Genomic DNA, 12880 nt, shown 5'->3' on the forward strand with positions numbered 1-12880 from the left:
AGCGGGCACTAATTAATTAATGAAGAAAAAGCCAAATAGTCTACTTTTCCTTTCCAAGAGAATCAGTGTTTAAGGAAGGCAATGAACTTAATTACAGTAATCTTTTGCTATTTTGCTTACAAAATAAAGTAAAATGCTGGCAGTGAGTGTGCAGCCTAGTGACAGTGATGGGGAGCTATGACTTTGAGAGGGGAGTTCAAATCCCCACAGGCTTCCGTTGGTATTATGGCTGCTTGTGCAACCTAACCTAGTGATGTAGTTTTATGTCTTCGGGAACTCCCTTCTCCAAGAACATCATTAGGTTGTGCAACCTAGCCTAGTGATGTAAGCTTATGTCTGGGAGAGGGGAGTTCCCGAGTTCAAATTCCATACGTAAGCGTTATTAAAGAAGCATACTATGACGAGTGAGTATACTTTAAAGAAGCATTATTAACAACACTATGACAAGTGATCCATACGTAAGCGCAAAAGAAACAGATTCTGTGTAGATTGCTTCTTAGCCAGTAAAGCCTGTACACCAGAAACCCTTAATCAAACCATTTTGTCACATAAAACAGTTTTCTAGAATCCCTGAAAAAGATGACAAGCTTACACTAAAAACCATGACTGCATATGATAACAAGCTCACAGGAGAAAATAAGTGATTCTTAATGAGGCGTGTCCCCAACGTATTGATCCTCGAAGCAACTGATGCATGCATGCACGAGGAAAGACAGTGCTGGGTTTCGCTTGCTGTGGCTTCCTGCCTGTACGCGGGAAGGTGAACAACAGAGAATGCCTTGTTCCCCCCTCTACACAAGCTTAGGAAGCCCAAATGAACAGCATACCCTATTCCTTGGTTATGTGCGTTCTCTCTCTCTCTCTCTCTCTCTCTCTCTCTCCATAAACGTAATCAGCACGATTCCACTCAACCCTCTTTTCCTCCTCGCTCTCTCTACTCTGTCCACTCGTGTCTCTTTCTACTTTGCCTTTGTACGCCAAAGTTAGGCGAACTATACTTGTACACGCATCATAAGTAGGCTGAGGCAATTGTAATATACATGCACGCATACATGCATATATATGTGAACATGTAATATATATAAAATGTTGTGAAATATTTCAACAATATAAATACACCATGACATCGTCCTCAATTTTGATTTTTTAAACCCGGTTCTCCCATATGCCTCGTCTGTCAATTCTCTCTCTAAAAGAACCCTCACATTATAAAAGAATAATTGCTTGTTGGTTTTTCACATAAATAGAGCGGAATTTGAAGGGCAAAATAAAAACCCTCACATTATAAAAGAATCATTGCTGTTTGGTTTTTTGAATAAAAAAAGCGGAATTTGAAGGGCAATCTACTTGCATCGATATTTTTGCTAGTTTAGTTCAAAGATTATTTGAGATTTATGTAACCTTGGTCATATTAATTCTGAAGCTTTTTTCAATAGCTTGATGCTTCAATATTACACAAACAAAACAGTAACAACACTCATCTAAAGATACAACTCTTTTCTTTTTCTCTCTTGATGAAGGGACAAAGGGGGCAAGAAGAAGAGAGCCAATGTCACATACTCCTTACATCTTTCTTTGAGAGCATTGGATAACCTAAGCTCAAAAGCCAAGGGATGAGAGGAAAAGGCAAAAGTGCACAAAATCAAGGCACATAGAGAGAAATTTCAACCACATGGAGTTCCTATCATAACATTGAAATGCCTAGCTACTGCAACTAGACGCCCTAGGATGATGATGACTCTCATAGCACATCAAGGGCCAAAAACTCAAGAGAAGAGAACACTCTCCAAGAAATGCCACAACCTCTTCCTTGAATCCATGACTTTGGATGAGGTTTGAAATAGTTTTACAACATGTTCAAACTTTGAGATACATGTCTTCATTATTATCCATTGGTTTTATCTTAGCACACCTCACAATTTCCATGTATTTTATTTTCCTTTTTTAGGTTATAGAGGATGTCCTATGCTTGTCTTGCTACAATATTCACAATAATTGGTCTCTTTTGTTGGAATTAGGGTGGAAAGAAGTGATGGTTAATAAGAGGGCAACAGAAAGATGTAGATGAATGACAAAAATGTTGAAGCTCCAAGTGAGAGATGAGAGAAAATAGCAAATTGTTAATGCACTAATCCTCAAGAAAGAAGTGAAGCAACACAAGATTTGTCATCTTAAATTCCTTACTGAGAGAAACCTCCTTTGTCTTAGCAATGTGTGCTGTATGGTTGTCTATGATGATCAAGTCATCCATATAGAGAGAATGATAAGAGTATACAAACCTTTCTTGAGAAAGATATAAAGATTTGGATTAGCGCCACCGCTGTTGACCACTTGAAACCCTTATGTTGAAAGAAAGCATCAATCTTCTCATACCAAGCCCTAGGGACTTGTTTCAAACCATACAAGGCCTTTTTCAGCTTGTAGACCATACCTTTGGAGCCAAGAACGTGAAATCCTAAGGGCTATTCCACATAAGTTTCTTAAGAGCGCACGTTCCGTATGGTGGCCATCTGAGCAGTTGGTGCAAAAGTATCATCAAATCCACACCAGCTCTCTAAGAATAGCCTTTGGTCAAAGCCTGGCTTTGTGCTTATCTAGAGTCCCATCTAATTTGTATTTGATCTATATACACATTCGACACCAATCACCTTCTGCTTTGCCGGTCTAGGAACTAGCTGCCAAGTTTGATTCCATTCAATAGAGTCAAGCTCTGCTTTCATGGCGTGCTTCCAAGTCGGTTTACAAAGCGCCGATGGACCCGAACACGAAGCTGAGAGTGAATGATCCTTGTGAGCCAATTGATGCCTCTCTGTATCGAAAGATGGTTGGTTCATTGATTTGGTTACTGAACACCAGATTGGACTTGAGCTGTTCTATGGGGTTGTTGAGCTCATTCATGCAGATGCCATTGAAGTCCCATTGGGACACAAGATTGCAGATCTTGCGGTATCTGCAAGGTACAAAGAATCTTGGACTCTCTTACACAGGAGAGAGATTGATGGATGGAGTGTCGACAGAGACAGAGTCTCAGTGTGATAACCAGAGCTGTATCGCTATTGCTCGGAACCCAGTCTTCCATGCCCGGACCAAGCACATAGAGATACAATATCACTTTGTTCGTGAGAAGATCTTAGCTGGTGACATCTTGCTTCTTTATTGTTTGACGGAGGACAATGCGACGAACCTCTTCACGAAGTCTCTACCTCAGGCTATGTTGCTCCAACGGCACTCCAGCTCACTGGGGTCGGTTCCACATCCAGGAGTTGAGAGGGGGTGTTAGCAGTCATCTCTTGTCTGTATATTTACACTAGGGCCTCTGTTGTGGGTGTGCCTGTCCAATTTAGATGTTTTCTCATTTTTTCCCACTCTCCATATTTTTCTCTATTTTTCCTTGGTGTGGGAGGCTATCCTGTGCCTGTCGGCTGTTCTAGATGCTAGCCGACTGGACTCTACTGTCCCCAGGCTGTCTCTTGTATGCTGCCCGACAGGTGCTATTGCTGGGCGATTGGAGGCCTCCAAATGAAGATGTCCAAATCTAGCATGCCAAAGATCGCCTCTCCGGGTAACTGTGTGAGAGTTATGCGTTGCTATAGGATCCTATCAGTGAGAGGGTCACAAATGATCATAGAGTCCTCCATGAGTGTGCAGCCTAGTGATGGGGAGCCATGTGCAACCTGCTTTGAGAGGGAGTTCCTTAGTTCAAATCCCCACATGCTCCTGTTGGTAATATGGTAGCTTTGTGCAACCTAACCTAGTGATGAAGGTTTATGTCTTAGGGAACTCCCCTCTCCAAGACATAAGCCTACATCATTAGGTAACCTAGTGATGTAAGCTTATTAACAACACTATGCGCAAAAGAAACAGATTCTGTGTAGATTGCTTCTTAGCCAGTAAAGCCTGTACACCAGAAACCCTTAATCAAACCATTTTGTCACATAAAACAGTTTTCTAGAATCACTGAAAAAGATGACAAGCTTACACTAAAAACCATGACTGCATATGATAACAAGCTCACAGGAGAAAATAAGTGATTCTTAAGGAGGCGTGTCCCCAACGTATTGATCCTCGAAGCAACTGATGCATGCATGCACGAGGAAAGACAGTGCTGGGTTTCGCTTGCTGTGGCTTCCTGCCTGTACGCGGGAAGGTGAACAACAGAGAATGCCTTGTTCCCCCCTCTACACAAGCTTAGGAATCCCAAATGAACACCATACCCTATTCCTTGGTTATGTGCGTTCTCTCTCTCTCTCTCTCTCTCTCTCTCCCCCCATAAACGTAACCAGCACGGAGGACTCCCATTTCACTCAACCCTCCTCGCTCTCTCTCATGTCTCTTTCTACTTTGCCTTTGTACGCCAAAGTTAGGCGAACTATTCTTGTACACGCATAAAAGCACGAGGCCTGAGGCAATTGTAATATACATGCACACATACATACATACATACATATATATATATGAACATTAATATATATAAAATGTTGTGAAATATAACCCACAAGCACGTAGTTGAGTTGGTAGAACAGTTGGGTTCCAACAAGAAGACTCGGGTTTGATGCCATCAGGGCTACGCAACGTGGGTATGTGTGTGTGTTCGAATATATATCAATCTCCCTCACACAAAATATTGTGAAATATTTCAACAATATAAATGCACAATAACAATGTCCTCAATTTTGTTTTCTTGAACCCGGTTCTCTCGTATGCCTAATGGCATGTCGTCTGTCAATTCTGTCTCTAAATAACCCTCACATTATAAAAGAACAATTGCTGTTTGGTTTTTCAAATAAAAAGAGCAGAATTTGAAGAGCAATCTACCTGTATCGATATTTTTGTTAGTTTAGTTCAAAAATTATTTGAGATTTATGTAACCTTGGTCATATTAATTCTAATGCTTTTTTCAATAGCTTGATGCTTTAATATTACACAAACAAAACATTTACAACACTCATCTGAAAATACAACTCTTTCTTTTTCTCTCTTCATGAAGGGACAAAGGGGGCAAGAAGAAGAGAGCCAATGTCACATACTCCTTACATCTTTCTTTGAGAGCATTGGATAACCTAAGCTCAAAAGCCAAGGGATGAGAGAAGAAGGTAAAAGTGCACAAAATCAAGGCACACAGAGAGAAATTTCAACCACATGGAGTTCCTATCATAACATTGAAATGCCTAGCTGCAAAACTAGACACCCTTGGATGATGACTCTCATAGCACATGAAGGGCGAAAAACTCAATACAAGAGAACACTCTCCAGGAAATGCCACGACCTCTTCCTTGAATCCATGAGTTTGGATCCCCTCATATTTCCAGCATTGGATGAGGTTTGCAATAGTTTTACAACATGATCAAACTTTGAGATACATGTCTTCATTGTCCATTGGTTTCTTCTTAACACACCTCACAATTTCTATGTATTTCATTTTCCTTTGTTTAGGTTATAGGGGATGTCCTATGCATGTCTTGCTACAATATTCACAATAATTCTAATTAGGGTGGAAAGAAGTGATGGTTAAGATGTAGATGAATGACAACAATGCTGAAGCTCCAAGTGAGAGATGAGAGAAAATAGCAAAATGTTGATGCAGTAATCCTCAAGAAAAAGATGGTGGATGCAACAAGCCCATAGGCAAGGAGTGGACTTTGTAGGTAGAGGGCTGAATGTGCTCACCAAATGATCAAAAGCGATGATAAGGGAGGGGGCAGATATATACTCTCCGTATGAGCTAGCTCACTCCCTCATGAATGCTACACGACCTAAAAATAGGCATAAATGCCATAAACAAGATGGTGAATGAGATAAGAGTAGGTTGCTACTATCGAAAACCGATCTTCTCAAGTAGTCGTTGCAACTAAATCACCTCACAAAGCAACCAAACAGGCCGCTCGATACTAGTCCTAGTTAACGAAAACGCCACCATAGGTTGCTTTTTACTCATCCATGAAATTGCTCTAGATCCAAGAGTAAAGCAATAGCCTATAGAGGAGATCATCGGGTATCTGCATCTCCAACCCAGTCGAAGTCACTCTAACCACATAAAGTGGCCCCTTCTCCATAGAAAATACCAAAATCCTTCTTACCGTGAAAGTACCGCAATACACAGAGTGATGCTTTCTCTAGTGAGTGTCCAGAGGTGCGTGCATGAAAGCATTGACATTTCCCACCACAAATGCACAACCAGGCCATGTTTTGAGCAACCAAATCTAGGAAGCAAAAAATTTCCAGTACAAGTGTATCTGCCCCCTGGATCAAGTCCACAAGAGGAGAGTTTGACGTTGGTGTCCATGGGGGAAGTGATGAAATTATAATCTATCATCCTGAAAGCCTTTAATAGCTTAGTAACATACCACTACTGAGAAATGAATATGCCATCTCAGCATTGAAAAATTTCCAATCCAAGAAAGAAGTGAAGCAACCCAAGATTTGTCATCTTAAATTCCTTACTAAGAGCAACCTCCTTTGTTTGAGCAATGTGTGCTATATGGCTGTCTATGATGATCAAGTCGTCCACATAGAGAGAATGATAAGAGTATACAACCCTTTCTTGGGAAAGATGTAAAGATTTAGATTAGCACCACCGTTGTCAACCACTTGAAACCCTTATGTTGAAAGAAAGCATCAATCTTCTCATACCAAGCCCTAGGGAATTGTTTCAAGCCATACCAAGCCTTTTTCAGCTCTTGTAAACCATCCCTTTGGAGCCAAGAACCTGAAATCCTAGGGGTTGTTCCACATAAACTTCCTGCTTTAGCTTTGCCTTGAGGAATGCCGACTTGACATCAAACTCAAAGATGAGCCAATGAGAGTGTGTAGCAAGAGCGCACGTTTCGTATGGTAGCCATCTGAGCAGTTCGTGCAAAGGTATCATCAAAATCCATGCTAGCTCTCTAAGAATAGCCTTTGGCCAAAGCCTCGCTTTGTGCTTATCTAGAGTCCCATTTAATTTGTACTTGGTCTATATACCCATTCGACACCAATCACCTACCACTTTGCCGGTCTAGGAACCAGCTCCCAAGTTTGATTCCATTCAATAGAGTCAAGCTCCACTTTCATGGTGTGCTTTTAAGTCAGTTTACAAAGTGCCTCCCCAATATGAGTAGGTTTCGAGTCCTTCTGGATGTGTGACATTAGTACCTAATTGTTGATGCAAATGCACATGTTCTCTTGAGGTGATGTCGTGGTATACAATCGCTTTGAATCGACAGGTACCCCTTACTGAAGGTAAAGGCAACCATGTTAACCTTGATGTTGAGAAATATGGTGCCATGGAGCACAAGCAAAGTATGGAGTGAGTGTGAGAAGGCCCCATCACCAAGTGAGAATTATCCCACATGCAAGAGAAATGCCAAGTTGTACTCTCCTCGTATAAAAGGAGGAGATTTCCAAAAATGGAATACAAGTACAACATCTCAAGTCTTTGTATGAGTACAAGTTTCTATCTTGTAACCTAATTGAACTTGAGTCTAAACTTAATTAGTACACACTCATTACAATGAGTCTCTTTCATTTTTATCCACCTTAGATTAGCAATGTCATTCGAGTAGATTAGTGTTATGATTAGTGTAAGATTAGTTTATCATTAGGTAGATGTTATGTCTTTAGAAGAGCTTGATCCATGATTTTAACATGGTATCAGAGCTTAGGTCTAGCTCTCCTAGTTTAGCCTTAACTCATTAGGGAAAGAGATTAGGGTTTCTTTGCTTTTCTCTTTAAGGGTGGATGAGATTAGGGATAAGAGGGATTAAGCATAGCTAATGAGAATTTATCTAAATATAAATTTAAATGCTTGATCCTATGCTTGCTTAAAAGATCCTAATCTTAAAGAGAAAAGCAAAGAAACCCTAATCTCTTTCTCTAATGAGTTAAGGCTAAACTAGGAGAGCTAGACCTAAGCTCTGATACCATGTTTTATTGGAACCTTTCCTAGGTGCCACTTTAGGTTTATAAACCTTAAGAACTTTAATTCCCTTGGAACCAAAGGTTATAAAACCTTTTGGCTTTAATTATCTGTCCCCTTCACACTTGGGGTTGTCCACACATGGTACCTTTTTGTCTAGCCACCCAAGTATGAATCTTAAAATTTTTATCTTGCTCACCGACCACCATGCTCACACTTATGCTGTACCAATTTCACAAGGTCATGACACCTGTCATACACTTCTAAACCAACTATACTGCTCTGTACTCAGCCGAACAAGACTCAATCAACTTTACATTAGTGTCTGTACTATGCTGAATGATGTAAGACCTCACGACCAGAGTCGAGCAAATCGCTCAGTCAGCTAGTAAAAAGAGAACAGGCAAGCTCGCATAAACCCCTATAAAAAGAGCCAATATGGGGCTTATTCCCCATCTCATCCCCCTGCACAACTAGACACAAATGCAGCCAAGAAAGGCAGCCTTGGGCAAGATAAACGCAGGTCCAGCAGAGAGAAGAAGAAGGGCAGCCAGATTACCTTCCTCTCCGGGCAGAAATCTGCAAGTAATGTGTGTGCCCCTCAGTCCTCCATTCATCTACAGCAATACAAGCAAATACCAATTCACGTTGAGGCCCTCCACCAGAGGGTTATCTGGGATCCAATACTGTAGCCTTCCACACTGCAGCTCCAGATAGGGGAGATTGTCCTGCGACACAGGGACATCCCCCCAATTGTGATGGACATGGCGAGCCTCTTTGACACTCAGAGATTCCCCTAATCCAGATATTCTGGATGGATGAGGATGATACCACACACGAGATCTTCTTTGCATTGATATGGAGATGTATCTGCATATGTACCATCACTATCATTCTCACTATGATGATATGATAGACGTACAGCTAGTCTATCCTTTTGTATGAGTCTTTTAGTTTTCTTTACTCTTTTAGATGGCCCAATATCACACCTTGTACTACTTTTGGTCTCAGAGACCCATCGGGTATTTTGAAGACAATAATATAACACACTCTGCACTCTTGCGTGCCCGACGCCCCTGACCCCCCCATCGGCCAAAAATGGAATACAAGCAGGACAAGGGTCCTCACGTGTGTTAACATCTAGCAACCCATCCACAAGCTACTCTCCCGAAAAGCCTTCCACAAGGCCTCCAAATGAAGATGTCCAAATCTGGCATGCCAAAGATCACCTTTGTGGGTAACTATGTGAGAGTAAAGAGCCGTGAGTTTGTAGAGACCTCTATGCATTGCTATACGATCCTATCAGCAGTGAGGGGGTCACAAATGATCACAGACTCCTCCATGAATGTGCAGCCTAGTGATGGGGAGCTATGACTTTGAGAGGGAGTTCCTGAGTTCAAATCCCCATAGGCTCCCATTGGTATTACGGTTGCTTTGTACAACCTAACCTAGTGATGTAGGTTTATGTCTTCTACATCATTAGGTCATGCAACCTACCTAGTGATGGAAGCCTATGTCTTGGAGAGGGGAGTTCTCGAGTTCAAATTTCGACAGGTTTGAGTATACTTTTTAGAAGTATTATAAACAATACTATGACAAGTGATCCATACGTGAGTGCAAAAGAAACAAATTCTATGTAGATTGCTTGTTAGCTAGTAAAGCGTGTACACCAGAAACCCTTAATCAAACCATTTTGTCACATAAAACAGTTTTCTAGAATCGCTGCAAAAGATGACAAGCTTACAATACTACATATGATAACAAGCTTGCAGGAAAATAAGCGATTCTTAATGAGGCGTGTCCCCATCGTATTGATCCTCGAAGCAACTGATGCATGCACGAGGAAAGACAGTGCTGGGTTTCGCTTGTTGTGGCTTCCTGCCTGTACACGCGGGAAGGTGAACAACAGAGAATGCCTTGTTCCCCCCTCTACACTAATGAAAAACAGGTAGAGGAAGAGGAGACACACACACAGGAGCAAACCCTAATGTCTTAGTCAAACCCTAGCCATAGAGAGGGAAGCCATGTCCCATCTCACACAATGCATAAAGCCCTAATCCAAAAGCTACAAGACACTACTTGTGTTGTGTCCACACACAGCTAACCCTAGCTACTATCCACACAACTATGACCAGCTAGATGCGGTCATTTATGTCTCACACATGCTACTACCTAACACGCCAGCACATAGTGCAACTGGCACAAGCTGACAACATCGAGCTTGAATCTCAACAGCCCCTCTCAAGCTCATGATGTATTGCCATAGATGAAGATGTAGATGAGCTTGGGCTATCAAAGCTCTCAACACTCCCCCTCAAGCTCATCCCATGTACTCCCAACATAGTACGGAAGTACTCAAACTTCTCCCTGCTAAGTGGCTTTATAAAGATGTCGGCCACCTGCTCTTCAGTCTTCACATATTGCAAATCCACTGTACCATCCAACATTTTCTCTCTAACAAAATGATAGTGGACCTCTATATGTTTGGTCCGTGCATGAAAGATCGGATCCTTCGCCAACTGTATGCTGCTCATGTTGTCATAATGAATGACAACCGTGCCCATCAATAGGCTCACCCAAATCAGCCAAGAGACTCTTTAACCATACTCCTTCACATGCAACTATGGCTGCACCCCTGTACTCAGCCTCTATACTAGATAAAGCAACAGTAGGTTGCTTCTTATACTGCTCCAACTCACCACTGCACTTCCAAATGTAAAGGCATAACCACTAGTGGACCTCCTATCATACGAGCTACCTGCCCAATCTGTGTCTATGTAGCCGTGTACATCCAAGCCTTTACCATGCTCATAAAGAAGATCATAATGTGCAGTGTTCTTTACATAGCACATAATGCGTCTCACTGCATCCAAATGAGGTTTTCAGGGGCTTTGCATAAATTGGCTTACTAGTCCCATAGCATAACTTAGATCCGCCGGTCGTGTGATAGTTATGTAAATAAGACTACTAACCATCTTTCTATACATATATGGATCATCCAACTCTTCACCAAAATCAGCCCGCAGCTTCATATTCTGCTCCAAAGGTGTACTCATTGGCTTACACCCTATCATCCCATATTTTGTCAACATATGCATATTGGCGTTGCACTAACCATGTCCCTGCATGGTCTTTGATCACTTCAATCCCATGATCTATTTTCTTCACATAGAGTGAAGAATCTGCTGAAGAAACCTGAAATCCAATGGAGATAAGATATCGGATTATCTTATTACTCCAAGCACGAGGTGCTTGCTTCAAACCATATAATGCTTTCTTTAACCTGCATACATGAGTGGGGTACCTTGGGTGTACATATCCTTTTGGCTGTGCCATATAAACTTCCTCTTATAAATCACCATTTAGAAATGCATTTTTCACATTCATTTGATGCATTTTCCAACCATTTGCTGCAGCCATAGCAATGATTGCTCTCACTGTTCCCATCTTTACAACTGGACTAAATGTTTCATCATAGTCCAAGCCTTGGGTTTGTGCGTAACCCTTAGCTACCAGCTGCGCTTTATGGCGCTCAATGGAACCGTCTGATTTTCATTTCACCTTATAAACCCATTTGCAACCAATGAGATTCTTGCCTTGTGGTAAGGCAACCAAATCCCAAGTTTCATTATGGACCAATGCGTCCATAATGAAACCAAATCCCAAGTTTCATTATGGACCAATGCGTCCATCTCAACATCCAGTTCCTTCTCCCATACATGCTTCCCAATGGCTTCTGCATAGCATGTAGGTTCCACATGCTTTACCAAAGAGGTCATATATGCATAATGCATAGCAAAGTCACTATATGTCAACCTGTCAACTAGATACCTGACCCTTTGGGATCTCCGCAATGCATGCGGATCACTCTGAACACCTATCACTCTAGCATGTGGAGGCACATATCTATCTTGCCTTGCACCTGGTGTGCGTAAAACTGGTATGCCAAGTTTCTCATCCAAACTTTTTGAACTTGACAACTCATAACCTGTAATGCCAATTCCTTCAACCTTCTTTTTCCCTTTATCCACAGCACTACTCCCAGTGCTCACACTATCATGTCTCAAGTGTCGTTGACCATGGACGTATAGTGCTACTCTCAGACTCTGCTGGCCCAGACATAGAAATAGAACTTATTTGTGGCAAGTTCACATGCACATCAGCATCAATGGAATCAATGACACCCTCATCCTTTGCCATGTACCAACTAGCAAGTTCATCAAACACCACATCTCGTGAAATAACCACTTGCCTAGTATGTGGATTGTAACATTTATATGCCTTGCGATCCTGTGCATACCCAACAAAAATGCACTTTTCTGCCTTAGGATCTATCTTCTTCCTTCTCTCATCTGGCACATGCGCATAAGCTATGCTACCAAACACTTTGAGGTGTCCAATGTCTAGCCTAAAACGTGTAAGACGCATCTTTGGCGTACTTCCATGTATGGCAGCTGTGGGTGTCTTATTAAGTACATACATCGTTGTGGCACACGCTTCTACCCAATAATAGTCTGGCATGCTCTTTTCATTGAGCATTGCCCTAGCCACATCACCAATGACTCTATTTTTCCTCTCAGCAACACCATTTTGCTGAGGTGTATACCTGCAAGTTAGCTGCCTTCTTATGCCATTCTTTCTCATGAAGTTCTCAAAAGCATGTGAGGCGTATTCACCACCTCCATCTATCCTCAAACATTTTATCCAAGAGCCATACTGCTTCTCTGCAAAAGCTTTGAAGTCCATAAACTTTCCCAACACTTCACTCTTCTCTTTGAGAAAGTAAATCCAAGTCATTCTGCTGAAGTCATCAATGAATGTCACATAGTACATGCTGCCTTTAATGGATGGATTTTGTGTAGGACCCCATACATCACTATGAACAATCTCTCATGTTGCCTTCTTTAGGAAATGGCAACCTTGCTTGCTTTCCAAACTGGCAAGCATCACATACATGCATACTCCCATCATACTTGAATCTAGGCA

At 41.7% G+C, this 12880-nt stretch overlaps 1 long non-coding RNA gene across 1 annotated transcript; it reads right to left on the minus strand.

Moving 5' to 3' along the window:
• Nucleotides 1-467: 467 nt before the first annotated feature.
• Nucleotides 468-992, minus strand: LOC147608142 (uncharacterized). Its single transcript, XR_015264589.1, has 2 exons — nt 593-992; nt 468-510 (listed from the first exon to the last, which is right to left on the minus strand). It is a non-coding gene; the product is annotated as an uncharacterized LOC147608142 (long non-coding RNA).
• Nucleotides 993-12880: the final 11888 nt, after the last annotated feature.

Source organism: Cibotium barometz, chromosome 54, assembly GCF_041138505.1.
Source record: "Cibotium barometz isolate CiBa-2024 chromosome 54, ASM4113850v1, whole genome shotgun sequence".
In the NCBI taxonomy this organism is placed as follows: Eukaryota; Viridiplantae; Streptophyta; class Polypodiopsida; order Cyatheales; family Cibotiaceae; genus Cibotium; species Cibotium barometz.